At 44.5% G+C, this 27,313-nt stretch overlaps 2 long non-coding RNA genes across 2 annotated transcripts; both read left to right on the plus strand.

Annotated features, from left to right (window-relative positions):
* The first annotated feature begins 2,597 nt into the window (after nt 1–2,597).
* Nucleotides 2,598–20,611, plus strand: LOC109285866 (uncharacterized). Its single transcript, XR_002093769.2, has 3 exons — nt 2,598–2,817; nt 7,757–7,871; nt 20,589–20,611. It is a non-coding gene; the product is annotated as an uncharacterized LOC109285866 (long non-coding RNA).
* On the plus strand, nt 13,558–19,609 carry LOC132250945 (uncharacterized). The gene is made up of 2 exons (XR_009462691.1): nt 13,558–15,738; nt 17,110–19,609. It is a non-coding gene; the product is annotated as an uncharacterized LOC132250945 (long non-coding RNA).
* Nucleotides 20,612–27,313: the final 6,702 nt, after the last annotated feature.

Here is a 27,313-nt window from a genome sequence, read left to right on the forward strand (position 1 = left end):
GGTGAAATTCTCCTTTTAGTTTTATTGCTGCAACGTTATTCAGATCAATGATGTGGGGCAACAGTGGTATACTAAGAGAATTTGGAACTTCTACATATAACTGAACTGCCATTGTTACCATTGTACAAGACACTAAAAAGAGTTTCTTCCCGAAGGGTCTGAGGATGTATATACATGTGTTTTCCAGCTTTGCTGTTACTTGTCAAATAACCTAACTGTATTCTTTCTAAGGCAGATGAATAATATCCTAACACCCACTAGGTGTCACTAGTTTGCTAAAGATTTAGTAAAACAACACAAAATTAACGCAGAGATGCTAAATTGTGGGGAAAAGTAGACAGTCTGTCTCCCTTGGTTGCTCCTGATCTTTATCTTTGTCTCTTGGCTGTCTGTCTTCTGCCTCTGTCTTCCTATCCTACCTATTTTCCTCCTTTCTCACCTGCCTCTTCTGCTTGTGGCTGAATTCACCTCTATTTACCTTTCACATTAGTCACTTGACACTTCTTCTTTCAAAGAAGAGTCAATCATTCAGTTTGTCGGATGGCATTTGAATGGTGATGCACTTTGTGTCAGCCCTGATAACTGACAAGTAAAAAAGTGAAATGAAGTAGTACTAGCTGAGGCAGTAGTCAGCATTTATTCTACCCATACAGTTGCAAAACCAATACTGTTCTCCATTTTTTCCAAGTTTTATGTTATAGTTGCCTCCTTTTCTTGTTCTGTTAGCCTTTCTCTATGCAGGTTCTCAGATACTGGAGTGAATAAATAGTATCCTCCTACTTCCAAAGGCTATAGAGTTGGGTTCCTCCCAGTATCCTGCTGTCCAGTGGCACAAAGTGGAGACCTAGAGAAAAATGTCACCAGAGAGAAGCAGTTTCTCTTACAAATGGAAGTCCACTCATAACCAATCTAGCCCAAGAAATCTGTCATTTAAAACTAACAAAAGACTCTCTTTCTGATGCTATGCATATGATGAATCAGATTCAAGCTGTTTCCTGTCAAGAAAAGGGGGGGGGGGTAAGAAGGCATTACTACCTTGCACAGGGAGTAATACTGCCAGTTCAAGGGCCACTGCACTTTCTAGACAGTTCCTACCCAAAAGAGTTTACAATCTAGGTTATGACAAGATTAGGGTTGTCAACTCAAGAAAAAACTTTACTGATAATCTGCACACTTTTTTTACTGATATTCAAACTTTTTTACTGATACAGTTTACTTAATATAAATCTAACCCTTCTGCTAGGCCCTAACAAGGTCTGGATTCAAATGTAGTGGTTTAACACCAACTTTTAACAGAGTCTTAATTGACTGCAGCAATGGTTTTACACCATGCTTCCCCCACCTCTGGGGTTCCCTACTTACCCCCAAACCCTGACACTTCTGACGGGATCCCACACTGTGCTTCCTTCTTCATTTCACCCTTCAGCCTTGCCCTACTAGTTCCACTTCCTCCAATGCCTCTTCCCCTCCTCCCAGCCCCACAGCCCTGTCCTGGCTGCACCACTTGCTCTCTGTCTTACCCAGTGCCTCAGACTACCAGTCCCTGCCTTCCTTTGAGAGGAGCATCCTTTACAGCAAGGGTTTTCAACTGGGGGTATGCGTACCCATGGGGTACTTGGGATAGCCTCAGGCGGTACACAGCAGTGGGCACCGCCGCCGGCATGGTCACTGATCAGCTGTGGGGGGGACACCCCCCTCAGCTTGTCTGGCCACTGTGGGACTCCTGCCTTCTCGACTGGCCACCGGGGGTACACTGACCCAAAAAGGTTGAAAACTCCTGCATTACAGTATCATAGACAGACACAGTGGCAGCACATGTCTGGGTGGGGGGAGGGGAGAGCGGGAAGCAGGAGGCTATGGAAGCTTCTGAGAGCTACAAAGCCCTAAGAGAATGTTCCTTGCAGGGTGCTACATTGCCAGTCAGACACCAGGAGGTGCTGCTCTGCTTTGTCTGCCTATCAATGCTTGCCTCCAGTCTCATTCCAACAATGGAGCTTCAATCAAGCTCAGGGCTTCTTGGTCTTTGGACAACTTGTTTTTTTTTTTTTTTACAGATTTTATGGGCAGGTGTTTTTAGCCCTTTTTATGGTCTGTCTGTAAATGTATGGACAGCTGGCAGCCCTGGACAAGATACAACAGCTGGATGGTGTTGGAAACAAAGCACTACCCTGGCTGCCTAGATGTATTTTACATCCTTCATATAATTTATGAGAACTGTTGTGATTCTCCATTAGATGAAGATCCCATTAACTACCTTTGAAAATCCTTTTACATTGTTATTTTAACAACTGTCCAACTACAGTCCTGTAGCTCAATGAACTCAGAGTTTTGTTGATGTAAAGATCCACTAAGAACTACAGGACTGGGTACTAAAATTTTTTTTCTCTCTAAAAGGTTGAACAACATAAAATTCAGTGCAGCGTACAAAACCAGATAATTGTTATCTAATTTCCTTTTTTTACGAGGGCTGTTTTGAGATTCAGACTTTAAAATGTTACATAAGCACAATGTGTATGTGATAGGGTGCAGTCATGCTGGTTGCTTGCTCTGGGCTTCTTTCTACATAAATGCATTTAAAATGACTCTGGAAAGAAGAATGTTCCGACTTCCTTTGCTCTCCTTCTGCATATCATCCTGAAACTAAAATTTCCTGCTCAGTGCACTGAGAAGATCCACCCCTGGATAGTAGTAGCTTCAATTACTGTAAAATAAGACTGAGCAGTAAAGTAATCTTTTAGGAAGGCACATGGTTTGGAGACTGCTGGATTGTACTGGAACAGATTCCTGATTTTAAATCATTGGAGAAAATTGCAGCAGGTCTGTGTCCTTTTTTCATTCCCTTTTTCCTTCTGAAAGAAATAGACTTTTGCAGCTTCTTAGATGTAAAATACAGTAAAAACTAATAATGTAACAATTTACTATCAGGGCAAGAAGACTCTTTTTTATAGGTTTTTTGGTTGCTGCTGTTAATAAATGCAAGCCCAGTTCTAGCCCCAGTTGTACCTTAGTGTATGGAGAATGCATCACGGTTTCTTCAGTTAGATTGGTGATACTGCTTGATCCTGTGTTCAGACACCTTCTCTTTGGAATACCTGATACATTTGAGAATAATTTGTGTGCTGTGAGAAATGGCTGAGGACATGCATGTTTATGCTACAAAGGCTGTTGTTATAAGCACTGACCACTGCTCCTCCACAGTTTTGTGCTTAAATAGATAAATATACTTACAAAGTTTGCTGCTTTTTTCCAGATGCTGAAATAGAGATGACTCAGGGCCTTGTTACAAATTAATTTTAGGTGGCTCCTGGAACTCTTAACCCCTGAATTGTCCATACATTAACCCCTGAAACTGGTTTTAAGCACATTTTAGGAGGCTTTAAGTTAAACCACTCTGGGGCAGGTTTATCTCTGATCCATGTTACTCAGCTCGTGTTCCATTAATGTGTGGTCACTCCCTACAAATGAGCTGCCCAGGTTGTAGTCCTTCAGCATCCCGGGATTCAGTGTCCTCTCCCTCGACCTCCTATGTGAACAAACTTTCTACATCCTGAACTCTACTGCTCAGGGAGCAGTTATGGCACCAAGCCAACTCCCCCTCCCACCCCCAGGGATGTGACCTTCCCGCTCCCCAGTGTGTAACCCCAAGAAAACAGCCGAGAGGGCACATGCCAGCTTACCCAGGTTGCAGGGCATGGATGGGTCCAGGAATAGAGTCTGGAGGCGGGGCAGAGAACAAGGTAGGGGACAAGATCATGTCCCCATGAGCTGGGGCTTCCTTCCTGGGGCAGGGACAGTAGCTCCCCCAAAAGTGCCTTTCCTCACCACTGCCACCTCCCAACTATCCCAGGAAGCACGACCAGCAACCCCACACCTTAATCCCAAATCCCAATTTATTAAAACATGGACGTTCTTTAATTTACTTCCTCTCTCTTTTTAAAATTCATTTCTTTTTTCACTTTTTATTTTCTCCCTCAGCAGCTGACTTGCTTCATTTCACCATCCTTCCCCCACCCTCATTTCCTTTCCACCTCCCATTTCATTATCCACCCCCATTAACTCTACCTTCCAGCTTCAAGTCCCACCCCCGCACAACTGATCTCTCACATGTCCTCAACTAGAGCAGGGATAGAAGCAGTGACCACTCACCAACCCTGGAGTGGCTCCTAGTCCTGCCCGTGCTCACCAGCCCTTTAGTGGCAAGTCACAACTGTGTAGGTAGGGGCCAGCGAGAGAAAAATTTTAGCTTTACAGTATGACTCCTCCAAACCCAGACTAGCACTAACACCGATCAACATTTGAGCAGCTCAAAATGCAACATATGACAAGGCCCTCAGGCTCAAATCCCATGTTACTAACCATTATCATGTAACTTTTTGTAATATGTCTTTATCTCAGCCTTTAGTCTAAGTAAAAAGAATCAGAGAGTGTTGAAGTGATGCTGTAGCTGTGATGGTCTTATGCAATTATGCAGGAACTATGCAAGAGCCAAGGATTTCTCAGGGTAATATCTTTTCTTGGATCAACTGCATAGTTGGGATAGAGATAGACAAGCTTCTAATGCTGTGTTGGCTGTCGTTGCTCAGACCTGAAGAAAAATGTCTTGCATTCAGCAACTTTATTCCACCTATTCAGTTGGTCCAATAAAAGATATCACCCTAAGAAATCCTTGCTTCTTGCAAAAAGTAGATAGGAAGAGGAGAGTCTGTCCTCAACTTGCATTAACACTTTTTATTTAGGACTCAAGCAGGGTGAAATAAGATCACTCATAAACACTTAAGTATGACGAGGGCCCCTCTAGATGTTCAGGTAAAGGCGCAATAGGATCTGATGCTGGATCCACACAGTCATGCCTCCTGCCATGCCACACTTGCATGGCAGATGGCATGATTGTGGGATCCAGCATCAGATCCTATCACGTCTTATTACCAGTGCAGGGGATCCCAGGATTGCCATCTTGGGCTCCCCCTGTATTGACATCTAGTAGCAAGCTCCCATGGTTGTGAGTCTTGCAGCTGATGAGACTCCCAGCTGCAGCAGCATCCTAACATCCCCACAGTGGGATGGTGCTATGGCTGGGAGTCCTGTCAGCTATGGGACTCCCAACTGCGGCAGTGCATGGTGTGCCCCTATGTCTGAGATAGGGCTGTATGAAGCTTCAGTACCTGATTCAATTCGGTGGAGATTTGGCTCGATTCGGTGGCTGAATCTCCAAATCTGAATCAAATCAAAGGACCCTTTAATCTCTCTGAATTGAATCAGAACCCTCTGAATTGATTTGGAGAGATTCAGCAATTTGGACATAGACGCAGCTTTAAATGTTTTTTCTATATATCTCTAGGTAGCAGGCAGCTCGTGAATTCTGCAATGCTAGGGTGGATGGAGCGTCTCACTGGAGCGCAGGGAGCTACCCAGCGTGCTCAGCAGAAAGTAGACCGGAAGCACTTCCGGGTCTGCCAGAGAGTGCACAGGGGGCTCCCCAACCTCCCCACCCCGGGTTGGCGACCAGTTCCTTCTGGGTCTGGGGGGGCACCCAGGGTACCCCCATGGCCGATCGCCAAGCCAGAGAGGCACAGGGGCTCTGCGTGCTCCCTGGCAGACCTTACTAGTGGACTGGAAGTAGTCCCAGTCCACTTCCAGGTTCACCACTGAGCACACGGGGGGGGCTCCCCGTGCTCCAGTGGGACGCTCCATCTGCTCCAGCATCGCAGCATTCACAAGCCATGCCTGGTACCTCGAGGTATGTAGAAAAAAACATTTAAAGCTGTGTTTATGTCCGAATCGCTGATTCTCTGAATCAGCATTGAATCTTCAGATTCAGCTGAATCAAATTGGGGACAGTGATTCGAATCAACTAATAGAATCACTTTCCCTGATTCGGGCCAAATCCAATAGGGCCCATTTCGCACACCCCTAGTCTGGGAGCCCTAGCAGCTGACTATGCCTAAGCCCTGTCAGCTGACTAAAAAGTTATTACACATTTTCCAGCTCTAACTTTATAGCTGCCTGGATCTTTTTAAGGCGTGATACTTCTTTTGCATGTGTAGCTAGTCTAAATTAATTGTACAAGTACCAGGTAATTATAATATATATAACATGTAGAGGGGATGTTAGGTACCCTTGAGGTAACATAGGATGTGGGCCCAAATCTTGATTTCCCTTTATGTCTCCTTTTTGCCCTTTACTCGCTCACTTTCTCTGTGCCAGTGCTTATCCCTTACGCATTTTCCCATATGAATCTCAGCACAGTGTTACCTCAATCTGTGGTGACAAAATCTGATAGACAGGCTGTACAGGATACCTGTAAGGCCTGTGGAAGACACAACCTGGCCATTTGTCTTTGTAATGACATTGCTCTAAAGAAGTCCTTTTAAGTTAGTTTATATGTAATATAGTTCCTTCCTGGTTTTATCCTAAATAATTTTTTGTTTGCACTTGCATAGCTTTTTTCATTCAAGGATTTCAAAACACTTTAGAAATGTAATTGTGTTCTTACCCTTATTTTACAAATAGAAAAACTGAGGCACAGTTAACTTGCCTAGACATTCATCCCTAGTTGATATGCCAATACTTATCCTCCAAGTAGTAACGTGAAGCCATCAGCTCATTGCATATAGACTGTCTAATAGTATTTACTTTTGATCTTTGCTGATCTAGGCCAAATTTGAACTGGTAATTTAGAAGTGTCAAAACCTCTGGCTACCAAGCCCCTTAGACACGGAACAACAATTCTCTTCCCTTGTCTACTCACAAGTGCCACTCCTGTTCTCACTATTTTAAAAATGGAAACAGGAAGAAGGAATCTTAAGTCAGACATTCTGCCTCCAAAAACACTGGTGAATCAGAAAAAGAGGAGCCAACCTGGATCAGGCCTTTTCGCTTCCACTGAAGCTTGACTTCCAGCTGACCTCAAAGCTTTTACAAAAAGAGCTTCAGAATTGTTAACAGCTATTTTATTACAGCTACAGATTGTGAGACTTGCATTTTATTGGAATGCCGCATTTGGCAGTTTTTTGCATTTGGCTGCAGTGTGCAGTTTAAGGCTTGTGGTTATTCTGACATGTTATTGTTAACCCCACGAGTCCAGGATTTTGTACTTGGACAAATTAATGCAATGGTATTAGTAATCGATGGGGCAGCGACTTTGTGGCACAGTGGCTCAGTACAGTTGCTTTTCATTACTGAAGCCCTGAGCTCAAAGTTCAGAATACACATTGCAAAACTGCTCTGTGATGTTAAATTGATAGTCTGGCCAGGGGAGACCCTCAGCTGTGCTGTCCAGGTGATGTTAGGAAAGATAATTGCGTACAGAAAGTGGGTGCCTTATATCCATTTCAGTAAAGCTTTTTAAGCCCAATTCTCAACTTCAGGGAGGGGCTGATCAGCTTCATCTCTTGTAGACTCATGCATGTGAATATTCATATCCATTAGCTCCTTCTTTCTGTTTGCCTAGCAAACTAAAGCTATTTTTTTCAAAACAGCTCTCACCAGAGCTCTACTCAAAGCAAACACCCAGCAGAAACAGAACTATCCTTGCATTGACTTCATTTGCAAGCCAGCACTTTTTTCTTACTCATATTTGAATTTGTAGCTCACTTTGCAGGGCCTTAAAATAACTGTAAAACACCTTTGCCAAAGCCATGCTGTAAAGTAACTCTTTAACCTTTCCTGGGCAGCACGTTTAGATGTCTGTGATTAAAGTTGGGCTGATTGATGCCAAAGGAACCACAAATTTATTTTGGTTGTTTTCTTATTACAGATTTAGCTTGACTGTCAGGAGTGGAACCAGAGGTCGAATGAATGACTCCCAGCAATGCTGCTTCAAGCTGGTGGAGCAGAGCTGCTCTGTGGGGACCCCAGGAGCTTTGAGAAAGGTGAAGGTGCACTTTTCAAGCTTCTTTCTTCATGTTTACACTGGGGGACACCCAGGGGCCTGCACCCCAGCTGTCAGTCTTCTTTGTCCACTTATTACCGTTTCTCATTTTCTGACATAAATTGTCCCTTTGTTTTTCTGTCCAGATGATTTTATCCTACAATCCCAGTGTTGCCAAATGCAGCTGCATGCTTCTGCTCTTTTCCATGTGCTTATAGAAATCATACAAGCATAGAAAATTAGGGTTAGGGTTAGGGACTTCAGAAGGTCATCCAGTCCAACTGCCTGCTCAAAGCAGAACTATCCCCAAGTAGACCATCACAACCAAGGCCTTGTCTACCCGCATCTTAAAAACCTCTAAGGATAGAGATTCCAGCCTCTCTAGGTAGCCTGTTCCACTGCTTTACTATCTTCCTCATGACCAAGTTTTTCCTAATATTTATCCTAAAATTCCCTTGCTGCAACCTGAGACCATTGCTTCTTGTTTTGTCATCTGCCGCCACTGAGAACCGTCTTAGGGATGTGCACAGTTTGGGTAAGCGAGGGCAGAGTCTCTCTAGAGGAGCTGGGCACAGATGTTGTGAGAACTGCCTCTTGGGCTGATGTGCCTGCATTTGTTCCTCACAGTAGAGTGGTTATTTAACTACTGTATATTTTAAAGGCGGAGATACCATTTCTATAGGATATCAGCAATTGTTCCCAGAACAGGTGAAACTTTAGCCAAGCTTGTTAATTCCACTGTATAGCTAAGTGGAAACTAAATATACTGACTAGCCATGCTTGGCAGCACAACTAGTATTGTTTGCTGTGAGACAGTTGTTAAAGGCAAAGATTGATTATTATTCCAGTGCTAGAGCCAAGCCTCAGCTCCTGTTTGTTTGACTTTCCAAATCTCCTTGGATTGCCATCCATGGTTATAAACTGTTCTGTTTTTCAACACATCTTCTCTGTAAATTGGATTCATTTGCAAAATCTCAAAAGCCATTTCCCATGTATCACCCTGTTGGATCTCACCATCCCAATTCATAGTTCAAGCAGGTTGCTATGCCATAGCAGCTTTACAATGAATAACTAGTCTTCCTTGTCTTAAATTTGCACAGGTAATCAGACCCATGTTGTTCCTTTGGCTTTGGACAGATGCAATGGAAATTGTCCTGATAACTTTTCATTGAGAATGATAAGAGATTACTTCTAAGCACCAAAAGGAGTGTTAGGCCTTCCCCAGATGGAGGCTCAGCCCTGGCTAGAAGAGTGTAGCCTATTATAAGACCTGACACAGTGAGATCAACAGACAGGATAGGGAAGAGAAAGGGAGAAGGCTACAGTTACAAGGCCATGCAAGGCCTTAGGGGCAATGCAAGATGGGTAAATGCACCAGGGAGGTGCACTGTGGTTCTATTCTAGCGTGCTAAGTGGTGGGGAGGGTCCAGAACTGAGCCTTTGCCTGAGGCCACCAGAAAATAAAAGCCACTGCTTCTGCGTTTGCACATTAAGAATCAACCATAAAGATTCACAGGAGGAGGAAGGCCTTATTAATACAGCCATTCTTGCATTGCCTTCAGCATGGCAGGACCCACTGTGGACATAACTTTTTAAAATGTACTGCAGACATACAGCATATATCTAGTAAAACTACGGACGAGGTTGAAAGGAGGCTTTTTTGGACTGAGCTCCAAACATTCGCCATACGGCTACAGAATCTTCTCTGTAGAGGTTTGCTGAGAAGCTCTCCTCAGAGTCTGTCACTTTTCCTAGTCACTGGATAGCCTTTCAGATTTAACAAGAGCATCACACCTATTTGGCTTTCTCCTGAGGATTCATGTCAAGGTTTTTTTTTTATTCTGTTAGTGGTGAGGATGTGAGGGAAACTATACAAGGCCCTGCTGCTTCCTTTTTGTCATCTCCACCAAAAATGATGTACATTTCCAACGTTTGCAGCACTGGTTGGCTTTAACTTTTGATATGGACCTGTCCACAGGCCTCAGCGATTGTTTCATGTTCTTAAGGTGAAGCCAGGAGCAGGGGACTACTCCATATTAATGAAGGCCCTCTGGAGCTTATGTGTGATATCTGGCTTACTTCTGCTTCTTATTCATTTTGGACATAGGAGGGAAAACCAGAATTATCAAATTGCTTCCACAAGAATGCAGTTCTTTGTGCCAATGTTCCATGTCAAATTTACTGCTTAGCAGAGGGCAGGATTGGAAAGGAGTTTCTAATTAGCTCAGATCTGCTCGGCTCTTAGAGTTTCCGTACCTGAACACTTTGGGCACAATGTGCTAATATCAAGAGAAACAGGATGTTGAGATAACTATGGTTTTAGAGTGGAATTTTTTAAGAGCCTCAGATCTTTTAAATGCAAATGACATGGAAATTTTGCTGAATTGCAAACTCAGAGCGAGGACCTTCTATTGCCCTGGTTGGTACAGAGCCTAGCTCAACTGGATGCTGGGTCATGACTAGGGCTTCTTGGCACTATAGTAATTCAAGTAATAATTGAATGTCAATGGAACGTGAATGCTTAACTCTGTTGGGCTTCTTTGAAAACCCCAGCCTTATTTATTAGAATTTGAAGAGCTGAGAAATTGTGGAGGAGTTTCTGTGATTGCCAAATCAACTTTATAGTTCTTCTAAGGTGAGATCCAACATTTAATACTATGATAATGACAGTGGGGTATCCTGGTAGAATTAGCTATATTTTATGTTTTATAGAAAATCAATGACTATGTTTACCATTGTCTTCACTTGACTCAGTGCTAGCTTGTGCATTCCTGAATAGGGAAGTCACCCACACTGAACTGTGAGGGAACTGCCCCTTTAATAACATATATCCAGCATTAATGACCGTTTTGGCTGACATTTGTACTGGGCTTAAGGGATCCTTTGGAAGAAATGTGCTACAGAAATGAAAACTATCTACAAAGAGATTATCTGCCAATCCCTGCTGCTTGTTGATGGGAAATCATTACATACCGTGCCTTTTTAAAGATATCTGTGCTAAGAAACTCAAAAGCAGCTGTGTAGCTTTAAGGATTAAGGTGGGACCCTGACAGAGTTTGTTTCCAGATTCCCAACAGCCCCTTTCTTTCAACACAAATGAAATAAATCTCTGACACAGGCACAGTGTCCAGGCCCAGTCCAGCTGGCCATGCCAGCGGGAGGAACGGGAGCATGCTTTATGAAAATGCCAAATCGTGTGTGCTTTTTTAATTACGTCATTTTAATCAGGAGGGAAAATACGACCATTGCAAGAAGCCACAGTAACACTTTCTCCATCCAAATGTTCCCGTGGCACTGTAAATGATGGAGTAGAGCACAGTGAGACTTGTTTCCTGTGCATGGTGAAAAATCCCAGAGTTGGAATGAGGGAAAAAAAGACCCATTTCCTTAGCAGAAAATGATCTGTTCTAATGGTGCCTGTTGTGGGCCGTCATACAGCTGCTGGGAAGGGCTAAGTTTGTCAGACTTTAGAAATGTGACAACTTACACTAGAACTGCCACATGTTAATGCAGAGCAGGGAGGTGGGTGAGAGCCCAGTCCTGCAAGGAGAGGTATGTAAGGCAGGCTGCCTCAGGATTTCACATGGCACTAGGCTGTGTCCCTGCATACCTCATTGCAGAACCAAGGCCTTCCACACTACTTGTTTGAACCAATATTCTCCTCAATAACTCAAGCAAGCCTGCAGCCTTCAGAGCCCCTGTAGGGTCAGTGGTGCTGGAGAAAGACAACAGACAGGTCTCCCTAGCGGTAGTGTCCCATAAGGCAAACCAAAACCCGTGAAGCTTGTGAGAAGCTGGTCAGCATGAGGGGTGAACACAGTGCAGCCCTCATTTAGCATCAAACATGAGCTGCTTTTCTTAATACTGAATTATTCATTTGGGCCCCAACTACAACCTGATATATCTGCATTACCTTCACTGGAGCTATGCCAGTTTTCACCAGCTAAGTGTATAGCCTATGGTCTTCAGTCTTATGTATCAGGCATTATGTCAGTTAAAGTGACTTCATAAAGGTGTGAGGAGAGAAGACTGAAACAGAAGTCAACTGTCCTGATCCAGACTCTGCTAGAGAATATTGTGGAGAAACATTTATTTGCTTTTGTGATCCTTTGAGCTCATCTGCTTCCCTCCTCCTAAACTTTTTTTACATTTGTCTGGGCACCAGAAGCCAAGGCTGCAGGTAGAGTAGTGAGGAGAGGACTTTTCTCATGTGAATGTTTGGATATGCTAGGTTTTTCAGGATGTTCTTTGCCTTTATTATTGCATCCTTTTTTCCTGGCACATAGTGCCTTGTTCTCTTTAACTGGATACTTGGGCCAGCTTCCTTACTATGAAGTCACCATTCAGGTTCATTTGCTGTTTTTCAATCTGATGGTTCATTTTCATGTTCTTTCTGGGTAATTGGTCAGGCTCCTCTCCACCTTGGCATGTTTTCACTCTGTTCCTCCTGCTTGTGTGGCTCTATACCCATTTTCTTTCCACTGGACTTAGCTGGTGCATTCTTCCATCTGGAAACCCACATGGGAAAAATGACATGAGCGAAAGGAGATTTGTTAAATCCAAGGATGAATTCATGGACTTGGGGATAAGGCTGAAGAACAGGTCAACAGAAGTGATCTTTTCTGACATCCTTCCAGTGCAGAGTATATGAATAGTGAAGATTTGCAAGGGGTGGGGAGGGGACCAGTTGTGTACAGGGGAGGGTTTGAGCAAAGAAGACACTAAAATGGCTTTTGAGAGGGGACAACTATTTGGATTAGATTATCTCTGGTGAGATAGCGAAAATACCAGCATCTTCAGTACAGATCTGGTAGGACCACTTGTGTACCCTTTAAATTGGGTAAGAAGGCAAGAGCCCCAGCTAGCTGAAAGATTGAATTTTGATCTATGAATTACCACAAGGGCTGTACTCTGGTGAGACACTGGAGTTCCCCAAATCTGAGATGAAACACAGGAAGATTGGGGACAAAGTCTCTGCTGTGGGGATCTGGTTATAGATTGATCCTCGAAAGGAGGCAGGGTGAACTCAAAGGGGGAGATAGTAACATCTGGGGAGGTTATAGGGAGGTTAGATGGTGTTAAAAATGGCCATCTGATCTAAACTAGTTCATCCACGTGCATACCTTGCACTTAAATCCCTAGTTAGGTCAATCTAAGTGCGAACTGTACAGACATTCCAGGAAGGTTAGATTGGTCAAACAATAGCTGACCCAATCTAATTTAAGACTGGATCAGCTATTAAGATTAAGATTAACCTTGGAGAGGTGCATTAAGTTTGGTCTACCTGAACACAGTCTAGCTAACTGAACCTCTGTAGACATTCCCAGTGCAGCCCCAGCCCTGGAGCTGAACTTTTCCTACCCCACCAGCACCATATTATTTTTAGCTCCTCAGGCCCTCCCCTCACCCCCAGAGGGACAACTCCCCACCCCCTTGGACCAGCTTGCCCCCACCCCTAGCCTGCCAAGCCCCCGTCTTGCAAGCCACTCCTGGTGGTAGTTTCACTGGCATTAGCTGATGGGAGCCAATGGAAGTAAGTTGGGGTGGAGGGTGGGGGGGGTCATTTTGCTGGGGGGGGTTGTTTGTCTGGGGGTCGGGATGGTCAGGGGACTAAAAATAGCCCCTGGTCCTTGGGGGGAGAGAGCCACCTGATCCCACCAAACCCTTCCCTGTGGTGCTGCCAGTTCCCCCTGATCCCACCATCCCCCTCCCCCCCATGAAGCTGCCAACCCTTTTGATCCACTCACCTCTTTCCCCACCCTGATTCACCAGTCCCAGGAGCCCAACTGAAGTAAATGCCAGTAAAATGGGGTCTGGGAGTGGTTTCCAGAATTAGGACTGGTTCTGTGGGGGAGGCGGGGGTGTTTGGCAGAATCAGAGAGCCTCTCTCATCCTGCCAACCCCCACTGAACCTCTGCCCCTGCAGACCCAACTAGCCCTCCCCAATCCTGCCAAACCCTCCCGGCCCCTGCCACGCACCCTGCAGACCCTGCTAGTCCTCCCACCCCCCTCCTCTGATGTTCCTGGGATCATTTTAACCTGATCTAACCCCTCAAACTTCTAGTTGAAATGTCTATATAAGCCAAAGTCTGTTTATCTTTGGGAAATATTGAAAACTTCCTTTTGAGAGAGCCTTTCCCCCAGAAGTGCTACTCCTAGTGCAAACATCCATATTTCCTTTATTTCCCAGCCCTCCACCAGTCCTGACCACCCCCTCCCCAGAAAAAGACCACTCAGCAGAAGACCTAGCACAGGCACAATTTTGACACTGAGAACAGAGAAAGGCTGTAAGTTTTGTGAAGCTTGTAATAGAGTTTGCTATTGCTGGCAATTTAGATGGAAAGTCCTCAGAGACTTCAGTAATAAGCAGCAGCTTGAAACACTAACCTAGAATATTCACATAACACAATCATCTGATATATCCAAACAACATACAAAATGAAAGAAAGGTGAAGTTGTTGTGCAATAGAAGATGAATAACTAAGTATTACAATATTAGAGTGTACTTTGGATAGGGTGTATTCACAGCATGTGAAGCAAGCAGGAGTATAATTACTGCTGCTTTGCACTGTATGTGTAAGTCTTTTCATTCAAATATTGCAAAGCACTTTCCTAAAGGGGCTATGCATTTTAGACCTCCCTTTGCAGTTGAGAAAAATGGAAGCAGAGAGAGATGGATATACCCAAGATGTGATCATCTGCTAGTGGTAGAACCCAGATCTCCTACCTGGTTTCTGCTGTCCACTAACACGTAACACTTCATAAAGAAGAAGGTCCAGAACTGTTGTTATACATTGGCGATCTGTTGTTATACATTGGCAATTACAACCTTGTGAGATGAGATGAGTTAATAGAAGAATATTAATATAATTGATACAATTTATATCACAGTCCTAGAAAAGAAAGAAAAGGTGCCATGGTAGCAATATAACATGTTTCCAAAACCCTTAGTGCCAATGGAAAAAAAAGAGTGGACAGTTAAATGTTTAGCAGTAACTTTGTATCTTACTTTGTGTAATGTAAGAAATTAAAACTAAAGAGCCGAACCCAGTAGGTGTCTGTTAGTGCCTCACGCCACTGACATAGATCATCCCCGTAGTCTATCTTCCCTCCCTTTCTGTCTTATCTTTCATATTCTTTCCCTTTGTGCACAATTTTCCTTTTATTCTATTATACCACATATGGGACAAGAAGAGAGGGAAGGGGGAGGAAGAAGGAACCATTCTGCGTTCCACGAGAGTGTTAATTTAACACCTGATGGGTAATTCACAATTTCACATGTAGCAGGCTTACCTTTCAGAGCTTGGGTTGAATCCCAGGCTTGAGATCCTGCTGTTTTGATTGGTGGAGCCCATCCACCAATCAGGAGGCAGCAAGAGAAATAACATCACGCCCCTTTTCTGAGGGGAGGGGGAAAAGAGCTCTCCCAGACCTGATTGAAGACTGGAAACTGTCAGGTCCAGAAGACTTCAGGGGTGGAGCCCTGGAGCATATAAAAGGAGCTGCATGCCCAGCACAAGGACAGATGCCTCGGGGACTGAGAAGAGAGAAGAGTGGGGTTTAGAAGAGCTGAGGAGAGCTGCTCAGCAGGGCAAAGCAGTAGCCCAGGAAGAGCCCCTGAAGTCTTCTATGTGCGGGGAGCGGGGGACGGCTCCAGCGGTTAGATTCTCGGTGCACAGTATGACGCATAGCGTCTAGACCCTGGGAGCTGCGTGAGGCGGCTCGGGTCTGGAACCTCTGGTGTACAGACAGAGACACAGTGCACAGGCTGGTGCAAGGAGCAGGATCTTTGGAGCCCCTGGGGTGGCTCAGGTCCTCAACCCCCAGAACGAGGTTGGGAGCTCGGTGCAGGAGGTGCTGCATGGAGGGTAAGAGACCCTGGGAGCTGCTTGAGATGGCTTGGGTCTACAGCTGCTGACATGGGGCAGCAGCTCAGTGCAGACAATGCAGCCCAGAGGGCCTGGGAGCAGACCAAGCCTCAGTGCTACACAAGGCTGTCCAGGCCTCCAACCCCTAGCACAAGGCAAACCATCCACTGCACACCGTGATGCCTGTGACCCTAAGCCAGGACGGTGGCAGCAGAGTCAGGTGGCAGGAAAACCCGGCAGGGACAGAGCAGGACTGTGGAGCAGTAGTAAGTTACCCTGGAGAGAGGGTCCCCACAGGGGAGGCCTTCCCCCCCGCAACTGGGTGCGGTATATCTGTATGTGTATGTGTGTGTGTGTGTGTGTGTGTGTATATATATATATATATAAAATAGGGTTTATTGTTTTGTAAACTTGTACATAGATTATATATATATGTATATATGTCCTTACCCTTTAATGGTTTTGTTGTGATAATAAATCTGTATATAGTTAAGTAATTGATTGACTGGACCTGACTCCATAGGGGATGGAGGTGGCCACTGGGCTGCTGTGTCCCTCCACAGCACACTGCCCTGCTAATAATTCCCTCAATTAGAGAAGGAGGTACAAACCCGTGTACACCCGGGCTACACACAGATTCACAGAAGTTTCCAGGGCTGGATTACCTCAGAAAATATGCTTCATTGGCCAGGCTGTGAGGTATACATAGATCAGGGGCAGGCAATTATTTTGGGTGGAGGGCCACTTAATGAGTTTTGGCAAGCTGTCAAGGGCCGCATTGGTAGCCCTGCCCTTGACAGATGCCCTGCCCCTGATTGCTGTCTTGTGATCAGAAGTCCCACCCCCTAGCCTCTGACCTTTGCCACCAGAAGTCCCTCCCCTTGCCCCCAGAAATACTCCTTTCAGCAAGGGGGGTTGCCATGTCGGAACCAGAAAAGTAGCAAATTACATTCTAAAAAGCAAACATCTGCAGCATTCATTAATTTGGTTTCAAAATATATTTTTGTCCTGATTTACATATGTTTGTGTAGTGTACATAGAGGTGATTGCACAATAGCTTAAAATAAAGTCTGACTCCTGTGTATTGTGGAGGTGTGGGGGTGTGTGTATGTGGGGTGAGATAGCATGTGTGTGTGTGTGTGTGGATATATGGGGTGTGGGTGAGTATGGGGCAGATAAATACTAATTTTCAAAATGTTTAGGGGCCCCGCGGGCCAGACAGAATGGCCTGGCATGTAGAATCTGGCCCATGGGCCATATTTTGCTCGCCCCTGACATAGATCATCCCCATAGACCATCTTCCCTCCCTTTCTATCTTATCTTCCATATTCTTTCGCCATTGTGCACAATTTTCCTTTTATTCTATTACAGCATATATGGGACAAGAAGAAAGAACAGAATTAAAAAAGGACCAGTTTCCTCAACCTAACTGCTGAATGACAAAGGAAACTAGCCCAACTGCTCACCCTTTAGGCTGCATGGCCTTGCACAAGGGGACTTTGGGCTGAATCAAATGACTTCTTCTCATGCTACTGGAAAAAAATGTGTGTGTGTGGGGGGACTCAGTTGGCTTTCGCTTCATTAATGAGCTCATGTTGTTTTAACCTAAGGCTTTCAGGAAGGGCACATATGTTCAATCCAATAAAAGTGCTATGGCTGGTTGTGTCATAAGAACCAAAGTTGACACTGAAACTTCAGATTTAACTCCTGGTGCTCTTAAAAAGTTGGCCTAGCAGTTTTAGTCAAGAACTAGAGCCTGGGCTTGAACCATCAAGGATTTGATGTTCTTGGCATATGACCCGAGTTCAGTATAATTTATAGGGACAGAGTCAAGGTTAAAAAAAACCTAAAAAAACCCAAACCAAAATGCATCTCTGACTGTTCTGACAAGGATGTTTCTTCATGCCAGTAGTCCTGGTGGGCTTTGTTACATTATGCTTATCCACTAAGGGCAAGTATGTCTTGCTTAATCCTATTTCTGGGAGCAATTCTTACCTTCATTGCCAGTGTCAGAACTTGATGAGTTCCAAGATCTCTACTTGACAAGAGAAGTGCATGCTGCTGTGTTTTATTGGTCTCACTGCCAGGCCTCACTAAACAGACCTAGAGAAGTCCTGATGTTGTACCAAACCCCACAACCCCAGAAACTGGCACAGGAAGCCAAACAGGGAAGAACCCACTTTTATATAGAAAATGCTAGGGGTTAGGGTCATAAGCCAATGGACTAAGTAGAAAGGAACAGGTGCAGGTAAATAAACATTAATATGAAGGTGCACACACTTAGGAGTGAGGCAAAAGGTAACAAGCAGTAACACTCTGGTGAATCCACTCAAGAACAGGTAGCAGGTAGTGAGCACTACCACCGTGGGACATTCACTCAAAAAACCTTAACCCCTTTCACACCTCCAGCAGTGCTTTAAACCAGGCTCTAGTCTCAAGAGCACTCAATAGCCATCTGCACATGCTTCCACATCCAAGTCCTGCTGCTATAGTCTGTACTCCCAGCTCCATCACTCCTCTGGGATCTCTGGCCATGTGTTTACCACTTCCGCAGCATCCTGTGCTCTGCCGCTGCTTCCTGCTTCTTCTCCCTTTTATTTCCCTGCCCCAGTGTCTGGGAGTTGTAGTCTATGTGTACTCAGCACAGTTTTGCAAGATTGTTCCCTTCGGAGACTCCTGGGAGCTGTAGTCCAAATCCAGTCAACAGGCGGCTCCCCCGGCTCCTGTATGTTTACATTACAGTGCATTACATTCAGTTCAAGCAGTATATTACAATGTGTAGCAGGCTTACCTTCTCAGAGCTTGGGTTGAATCCCAGGATCAAGGGTCTGCCGTTTGATTGGTGGAGCCTGCCCACCAATCCAGAGGCAGCACAAGGGAAGCAATGCCCCACCCTTTTCTGAAGGGAGGGGGCAAGGAGCAGCTGGACCTGAATCGGAACTGCACCAGCCAGGTCCGGAGAACTTCAGGGGTGGAGCCCCTGAAGAGTATAAAAGGGGAGCGTGCAAACCCAGCAGGTGGCAGGGCAGTCGGTGTGCAGATCAGCACACAGAGAGCTGGCCCTGGGAGCAGCTCACGGCTGCTCAGGCCTCACCTGGTGCTGAGGTCGGGACATGGCAAACCGCCTTGGAAACAGCTCCTGGCTGCTCACGTTAGCTTCGGGCCTAGGCCGAGTGACTGGAGCCCCGCAGTGTGGCTCCGCTTTTAACTGAAAGAGCCCTGGTGCCCAGAGCAGGACCTGGGAAAGGGGAGAACCCCCAGTTTTAGACTGGGGAGTCAGAGCCTGCAAGAGCTTGGCTCCTGTGAGAGAGAGAGTCCTGGGTGCCCAGTGCAGGGCCCCGGCCATCGAGAAGAGCTGAAGATGCCACTGGGGAGAGGCTCTTGCGGGATCGGCTACCAGGGGACGAGCCTTGCCTTGTCCAGAGAGGAAGTATGAATTACTGGGGAAGTGGGCCCTGCAGGGGAGGCTGACACAGGTGAGGAGGGTCTGCTGCCTCCACCCTCCATTGTGGGAGGGATGTGTCCACATCCCAGGGCCCGAGCTGCTGAATGCACTGCCTATTTTGAGGTTGTGTTAAGGGCTATATAGTAGGGGTATTTTTTAAGGGGGTTTATATGGTTTATGTGTTTTAATGTCTCAATGTGTATATTGGTATTGTTATTTGTGAAGGTTTAAGGAAATATTATGGTTAAGTTACTATCCCTATGTTAATTGTGTTGTATAGGTTGTAAGTTATTTGGTTCATATTTGGTACTATATGTGAATTGTGGAATATTATATATAGTATTATATGTTAAGCCTTGTAAATATTCTATATATTATATTAAGTGTCTGTATTTATTCTTGTAATAAATTGTACATAGTTAAGTATTTGGTTTTGTCCTAGCTCTATAGAGAGAGGAGGAAGCCCAGGTGGACCCGGGCTACAAATGTAACCAAATTTTGAACAGAGATGAAGAGGGATGCTGCCAGTAAAGGACCCATCCAGGTGCAAGGTCTATTCCAGTCCCTCACAGCTCTTTAGACTGCTGTGGTAATGGGACAGCATGCTGTGCCTGTAAGAAACAGTCTGCAAAGCAGTGATGCATTTATCATTACATCTGGCCAGCCTGATGACCAAATACCCACCCACAGCAGGGCTGACTGGTCACAGCCTTTGGCAAGAGTCTGGAGTGAGGCCTGAACTCACACCTTTGGATCAGCAGCAAAATGCCTTAACCCCTCTGCCACTATGTCCTAAAAGATTGAGACTTAGTTTAAAGTTCTCTCAGTGCTCCCACAGTGAAGGTGAGAAACAGGATGAGTTTATTTTATGGCTCTAAAAAGCGTTTTAAAATGTGCTACTCTAAGCACAGGTGTTTATATGCATCTGAGTTTTAATCTGGCAAGAACAGATAACAGCAGCAGTCAAATGCAACAAAATGGGATTCAGCATGGCTTAAGAACCAGAGTATGTCCTTAGGGCCCCTACTGGATTTATAGATCCATCCTGACATATCATCAGTGCTGCTGTTAAGCTTGCATGGCTACGCCTACCAGGCTACCATTACACCTTCATTTAGCTGTGCAAACACACCTCAGTGGGAACAGCAAATGGTTCAGACATTTCTGCTGCAGAAGTGAAGTGCTTTCATGTGCTGGGCCCAGATACAGACCTTTTTCTGAATCAGGTCCTTTATTCAGGGTAAGGCATTTTGGTAAGGCATTTTGTGCAAGATCTGAGCTCCACAAAGAGTGTATTGTTGAGTTGTATCACAATTAATTCTCCAGAAGGACTCATGACAAATGTGCTAAACAGAAGAAAGGCACAAATCCAACTAATTTTGTTTTCTTTTTTGTACTTCAACAGCACCCTCCACCCAGACCCCAGGTAAGCCTGCAATACTTTCTCAAGCCAGTACGTTATTGCCCCAATATGAAGAAATACGATTTGTCCAAACTTATGTGGACAATTTGTGCCAGATATAGGAATGTGAGCAGGTCTTTAATGTCCAGTCACCTCTATCAAACCAACCTCCTTTCCTTGCTCGACTGCTATTTTTCTGTTTTAAGTTCTTGTGTCCAGATAACTGCTTCCTCCCTCACAACCCAGCTGAGTCTTGAGTCTGCAACTGAGCCTCAGTTCAGAGACATCTCAAATCAAAGGAGGTCGAGTACATGGGGGGAGGGCCCGGGTCCCCCTTGGGAAGTGGGCTGTCACCTGAAATGAGTAAAACTTTCCACATGCCCATCATCTTAGCCCCCTTCCCCACCCCCAGCAAAATAAATGTTAATATTTATGTCTCAAATTCAGATGATTTCACCCTAAGTAGACACCAAGGGAAGGGATAAGATGAGAGAAGCAGCCTTAACCTGTGTCTTAGATGAATAACAAAAAAACAAAAACCAAGGAAAACTAATTGCTAACTAACTGCATGATATTGAGATAAACCAATTACAAAGCAGAGTAGCATAACAAAGGCATGCAATCTAGTAGAGAGAAAAGCAGGCAAGAGTTAAAATTCCAAAAGCAAAGCTGAGTCAGTTGATCTGGGTCCAAAGGTCGTATAAATTCAAGAGTAAAACAGGCAGTGCAGTGTGAGGAGTGAGTGCAATAGAAGGCAGTTCTGTTGTAAGAATAGAAACTAAGAGGTGGCTCCAAGATGAAGTTGAGGTGTCTGACCACTGCCACCCATTTTCTGACCAACTTAGATTCAGCTGCTGCCACGTCACAGCTTAGTCAGTTCATTGTAGCTGAACTTGGTCCCAGAGGCTGCCAGGATAAGTTTGGCCTTGAGCATGCATAACTTGGCACAAAATCATACTTTGCCCTGACAAAGTGCACAAAATCCAGGGTGCTTTAGAAACAGTCTTGCATCACCCAAGGTAAGAAAGATGTTCACAACTGTGCAGGTGAAGAAACAATAATAATCTTGTCCCTTATGCATTTTTCATCTATATATCTCCAAGTGCTAGGAAAGTAACACATTAATTTTACCACAGATTGTCACCTTTAAAGGGATCAAGGTCTGTGAACAGTTGAATAAATTACCACTAGATGGCATCCTCTATAGGCTATTGTTTTGTAGCCCTACTTAGCTGATATTTTTAGTCCCCAGACCGAGTGCAAGTGACTGTAGAACTGTGCTGTGAACTTCAGAATCGGGCTGTTTCTGAAGCACATGAGGAGCATTTGTGCTGTGATGCAATCCAACCAATTCAGCTTTTGTGCTGACTTTTATGTTCTATTACTGTATTCACACTATAATGCACTTTAAAATTAAGAATTAATCTATGAAAGTGCTGAGAATAACCATTACTCCTGTCTGTCAGCTTGCTCCTTCAGCACAGTGCCTTCTGTGGCCCCGACGTCTCATTTTAACATTCTCTGCAGCGGTTACTGGCAATAGTAGTTGTATCCATGTACCTGCATTTTATTGCATCACATTTCAGTTGCACACAAACTTTGTTACCTCTTTAATACTGTGAACTTCTTTCCATCTATTTCTTTATCAGCCTCCTAGTGTGTTTTTGCAAGTGAGAATTTGCTTTTTTAAAATTTCATTTTACATCACTTCTGCCAATCCCACCCTTGGCTCCACTACTCCCAGTGTCCTCTTAGCTGTCATCCTTTTGCTGAATGTAAGAGCTTTGGGCCTCTACTTCCAGTGACAGTCACACACATCTATGCTGCAGTAGATACATGCTCAAAATATGGTTTATGATTTCTCACAGCTAAAGTCTAATGCTGGCTATCTAGTGAGGGTCTCCTGGCATCTGTTCTGTTACTGTCTCTCTTGTCCCTGATATGTGAAGCATGCTTTCTTTGATGCAGTTTATAAATCCTGACGCATGACACTTTCCTGGTTATCAGGCTGATGTGTAATTCTTAGACCGGAATTTCTTATTGCGCTTCTCTGCTGGGGGAAGAGCTAATCTGAGGCTTAGGGCACATATATGTTTTGTGCTGCTCTAGCTATTTGATGTGTGCTTTTTGTTGAAATAGTTAAATTACAATCCCTAATTTAGAAGCAATTATATTACTATAAAGGTTCCTTATAGTGGGATAGTGCATTCTTTCTACCACACAAAAACACAATACTGGGATAAAGCACCCTTGTATCAGAGTGTGTGTGTGTGTTTGCATTGGAGAAAGCTCAGTGTTTTTAGTGTACTGGAATAATTAAAGCAGTATATCTTTTGTCTGTAGACAAGCCTTAAGGATAACTCTATCCTCCATAAAGTTGCTGGATACCTGAGGCTGCCCTAATAAGGCATGGTTTCCATTCAGATGGCATGCCACAGACCTCTGCCAACCTATTACCTGCTTGCTACTGCACGTCTTACCACTAGGGGGCAAGAAACACTCGTGGTGTGAAAGTGACAGCTCGGCTGGCTGAACCACCAGCTGCACAGCTGAGATAATAAACACTTACAACTACTTTGCAATGTTTGTATACTTTATTCTTTAGGAAACCCCTCTCAAGCAAACCAAATGACAACGGCTGCAATATGCTGGGCCCCAGAATAAATATCTTAAGTGGTCCTGGCTTCTCCAAACAAATTACTTTTCTATCATGAAAGAATTGGTTATAGTGCAACCTGCCCTGCGGACCACCACCACCTGGCAGCTCCTAGTCTTAAGTGTCCACTTAGGTGCACTGTTGTGCTCCATCTTTTGTTAGCTGTTTGGTAGAGCCAATTTCTGATTTTGCAGGTCCCCCCCCCCCCCCCCCCAGCCTCTAAAACAGGTTTCACTGCATGAAGCAGACAGTAGCTAGAAAAAACAGTTTTATAAAAATCTTTCCAAGAAAAATGAAGCAATTGAAAATGCCTTCTGTAAATGGCTGGGTGTTAGATGATGATCAAATAATATATTCAGACCAACTAGGGAGAGTGCTCTGTACACCATGTGTGCAAGGAGACCTCCATTTGATTCAAGGTCCCAAGTTCTGTCTTGGAAGGTGGTGGAGGATCATACAAGGGTCATAGGAAAGTAGGGCTGGAAGGGGCCTCAAGAGGCCATCTAGTTCAGCCTTCTGCTCAAGGCAAGATCATCCCTGACTAAACCATCCCAGCCAAGTGTCTGTCTAACCTCCTTTTGAAAAATTCCAAGGATGGAGAGTCCACAACTTCTCCACATAGCCTGTTCCAGTGCTTGACCATTCTCATAGTCAGAAAGTTCCTCTTAATCTCCTACCTAAATTTTCCATGCTGAAGCTTGAGGCCTGTGCTCCTAGTCCTGTCCCCTGTGGACACAAAAAAGTCCATATCCATCCTTTCTGTAATCTGCAGAGCCCATTCTTACCCCAAGGAAGAAAGGGCATTGGAAGGCTTTTCAATGCCCTTGGTGACCCCTGAATTCTTTGGCAGGGCTAGTGTTCAAAGTCCTCCTTGGACTCTGGAGAGGAGGGCCTGGCACAGAGCTGCAGCCAACAGTCAGCAATTGTCTAGATTAAGACACTGATGTTCCCAGGCAAAACTCAAACAAAAGGAAGTGCCAAAGAGAAGTTTGTCAAACAAACAATGGACATACCTGGTACATGTTCCAGTGTGCTACATCAGTTTGCCCCTGTAAAAGAAACAGCTGTGAATTCTTGCCTTGTCTATTATCATGTGGCACAGACTTGACCTGTCTCCATCTCCTCCTGTTAAGACTGTCACTAGCTTTTTATTCATATTTTAATTTTGCCCAAACTTTTGTTTAAACCTCATTTTAACCTTCACTGAGGTTTTCAAATTGTACATCTGACCATTGGAATCTCTCTGTCTGGAGCAGGGAAAATCCCATACTAAGTTTGGATAGAATCAGGCAAAATGAGACGCGAACAACTTATTGAGGGGCAAAGCATGGCTGCGCTTCACTGCCAGTCAGCTATTCTGCGGTAACTGCCTATGTGCATGGTTTTACCACATGGTAAGTCAAAACCCAAGGCACAGTTGCTTTGCCTTCTTTTGTTGAGGGGTAAGTTACTGAGGTTTAGCTTACATGCATATGGACTGACCATTGGAATCTCACTGAGATCGGTCAGCTACTGAGAAGTAGGTGATGCAAAAGAATACTTGCCTCTTGCTTCATAATAACTTGTGCATGTCCCTGTGCCCTGAGACCAAATGATAATAATCACTCAATACATTTTCTACTATCTCTCTCCTTTACCAATTATTAAGGGTTTGACTTTAGCCTGCAAAAAGCTAGAAGATTCATTATGGAGACTTTTCTATGGGCCCTGCACTGAGCAGATAGGCCTGACATTGTGTTTAACAATATCCCTATGTTGAGGTGATGTGGCAAAAAATATTTATATTTTGAATCAAAACTAGGGATGAATTAAAAGAGCATAAAATTGCACATGAACCTGCAGACCAACTGCTCTTTTTTTGTGCCTTTCTGTTTTAAAACATTGGCCCAAACCCTAGCTCCATCTACACTCCTGAGTTTGGAATCCATGACTCCGCTGCATATTTCAGAGCCCTCTCCTATCCACAGCTGTAGTATTTAAGTCAATTTAGTAAGCAACAAAGATAAAACCTGCTGAGCTGAGGACTTGTGTGGCAAAGTTTGGCCAGTTCTTTTGGTCAGGCTATACATTAGGAACTTCTCATGGTTATTTTAACTTATTTTAAAAGATCAAATATGTACGAGTGTATGCTTGTGCCTATTGTTGTTCCTAGAGCTATCAAAGAAATCTACATATTTTTTGTTAGGTATGTCTGTAGCATGGCATCTTAGCTTCCCTGATCTTGCTGAAGGAGTGGACAGTATCACCACAACAAGCTCATAGTGGAAAGGTAGCTTTCTCCTTTGAAGTGCAGATGACCTATCAAACAGTGCTTTTCCCATTGTCAGTGGAATTTAACAAAAAAAATGTGGACTGACTAGTCCTTGTCCTCTCAATGGGAGGTTAAAAAGGATCCTAGTATCTTCTATGTCTCTGCTCCTTCAGGAGTCCTGCAAAACAGGGAAGTCAAGATGCAGAACAGGGGTCAGCAATGTTTTTGGTCAGGGCTTCAAAAACACTCACAACTACATCAACTCGTAAGATGTTGGTGTGCCGGGGTGGATGGTAGGGGGGCCGTGAAGGGGCCCAATCCTTGTGGCAGCGCAGCCCTGGCCCCTTTCCCACCATTCACCCCAAGGCACATGTGCCAAATGCCTTCACGTGCCATATTCTGGCACCCTGACCTAGAACCTTGTTCTCAACCTGATACTCCTCTTCCCCACACAGCTGTCAACGAGGAGTAACTGCACTGAAGCCAGTGAAGGTAACATTGGGGTAAGGGCAATGAAATGCAAGCAAAAAAAAATCTCTTAGTTAGAACTAATCTTTGAGGGCATCTTTGTGTCTCATAAGCTACAAACAGACATTGCATTTGTCCTGGGAGAAAGTATTTTGTCTTGGAATCTTACGGACATACATGTCCATTATCCTGCTTCAAGTCCTTCTGATGTATGCTGGATAAAATGCACTACCTGGGATTTCCTGTTGTCGGTCTGAATAGTTATTGCAGTTCATTTCAGGGCCTGTCAGGCTGTGTGCTCTCGCTGACCACCTTCTGGCAAAAGAGCAGCAATGCAACTTGGAAGGGCTTCCTGTGTACGGGACTGTGCCACACCAGTTTTATTCAGGTCAAATCCTGGGACAATCATTGTCAGTTCAAATAAGAGGTCTGCTTACAGCCAAAAAGAATCCTGACTGAAAACACATAAACCTCTTCAGAGATTTTCGCAAGTGCTGATGAGATCTGTTTTCTTACCTGATTTGCATGTTCACTCAAAAGGTATTAATGGAGATGTTGACACATTGCTCATCACCAGATAGTGACACAAAGTAACCCACAGGTCAGCAATATTCATTTTACTAGCCCAGTGATTCTCAACCTTGCTAGAATCCAGGCAACCCACAGGAAACACCAGCTCTTAGCTTTCACGCTTTTGACAACAGAAAATTAATAGAAGGCTTTTTCTGTTGCAAAGAACTCAGAAAGACCACACCAGGGCAGAGGGTTTTTAACACAAAGGATCCCTATTTTAAATCTCTGGGTGTATCCTGGGAACGATGTTTGAATACCTAACAGTGCTAACACTGTGTGGCACCCATGAAAGGATCTCAAGGCATCACATGGTGCCACAGCACCCTGACTGAGAATTATTATCTTAGATACTATTTGACCTCCAGAAATAGTTTGCTCCTACCTTATATCTAAATGAATCCTTCCCTGAAGCCCAGACAAATAGCAAAGACAAAGGCCTGGGGAGAACAAAAAGACATGTCCTTCAACCCAGGGATGTTGCTGATGTAGAAAATAAGGATGATTCATGGATTGGGATTTTAGCAGACTGGGGTTCAATTAATTTCTCTGCCATAAACTTCCTGTATTATCTTGGGCATGTCATTTAGGCCTAGAGGCAATCAACAAGGTAGAGGTCTAATCCCCAGAGGGAAACCTCAACTCCCAGATATAGATACATAGGCTATAGATGTGAGCAGGGAGCCACTAGGAGCTTGCCACTATGTCTAAATTCCCACCACTGTCTGAGGCAAGGACCTGTTCATGGGCCCTGCGGTCCTCTCCTGACCCTTATTTTTCCTT

Source organism: Alligator mississippiensis, chromosome 5 (assembly GCF_030867095.1).
Source record: "Alligator mississippiensis isolate rAllMis1 chromosome 5, rAllMis1, whole genome shotgun sequence".
Classification (NCBI taxonomy): Eukaryota; Metazoa; Chordata; order Crocodylia; family Alligatoridae; genus Alligator; species Alligator mississippiensis.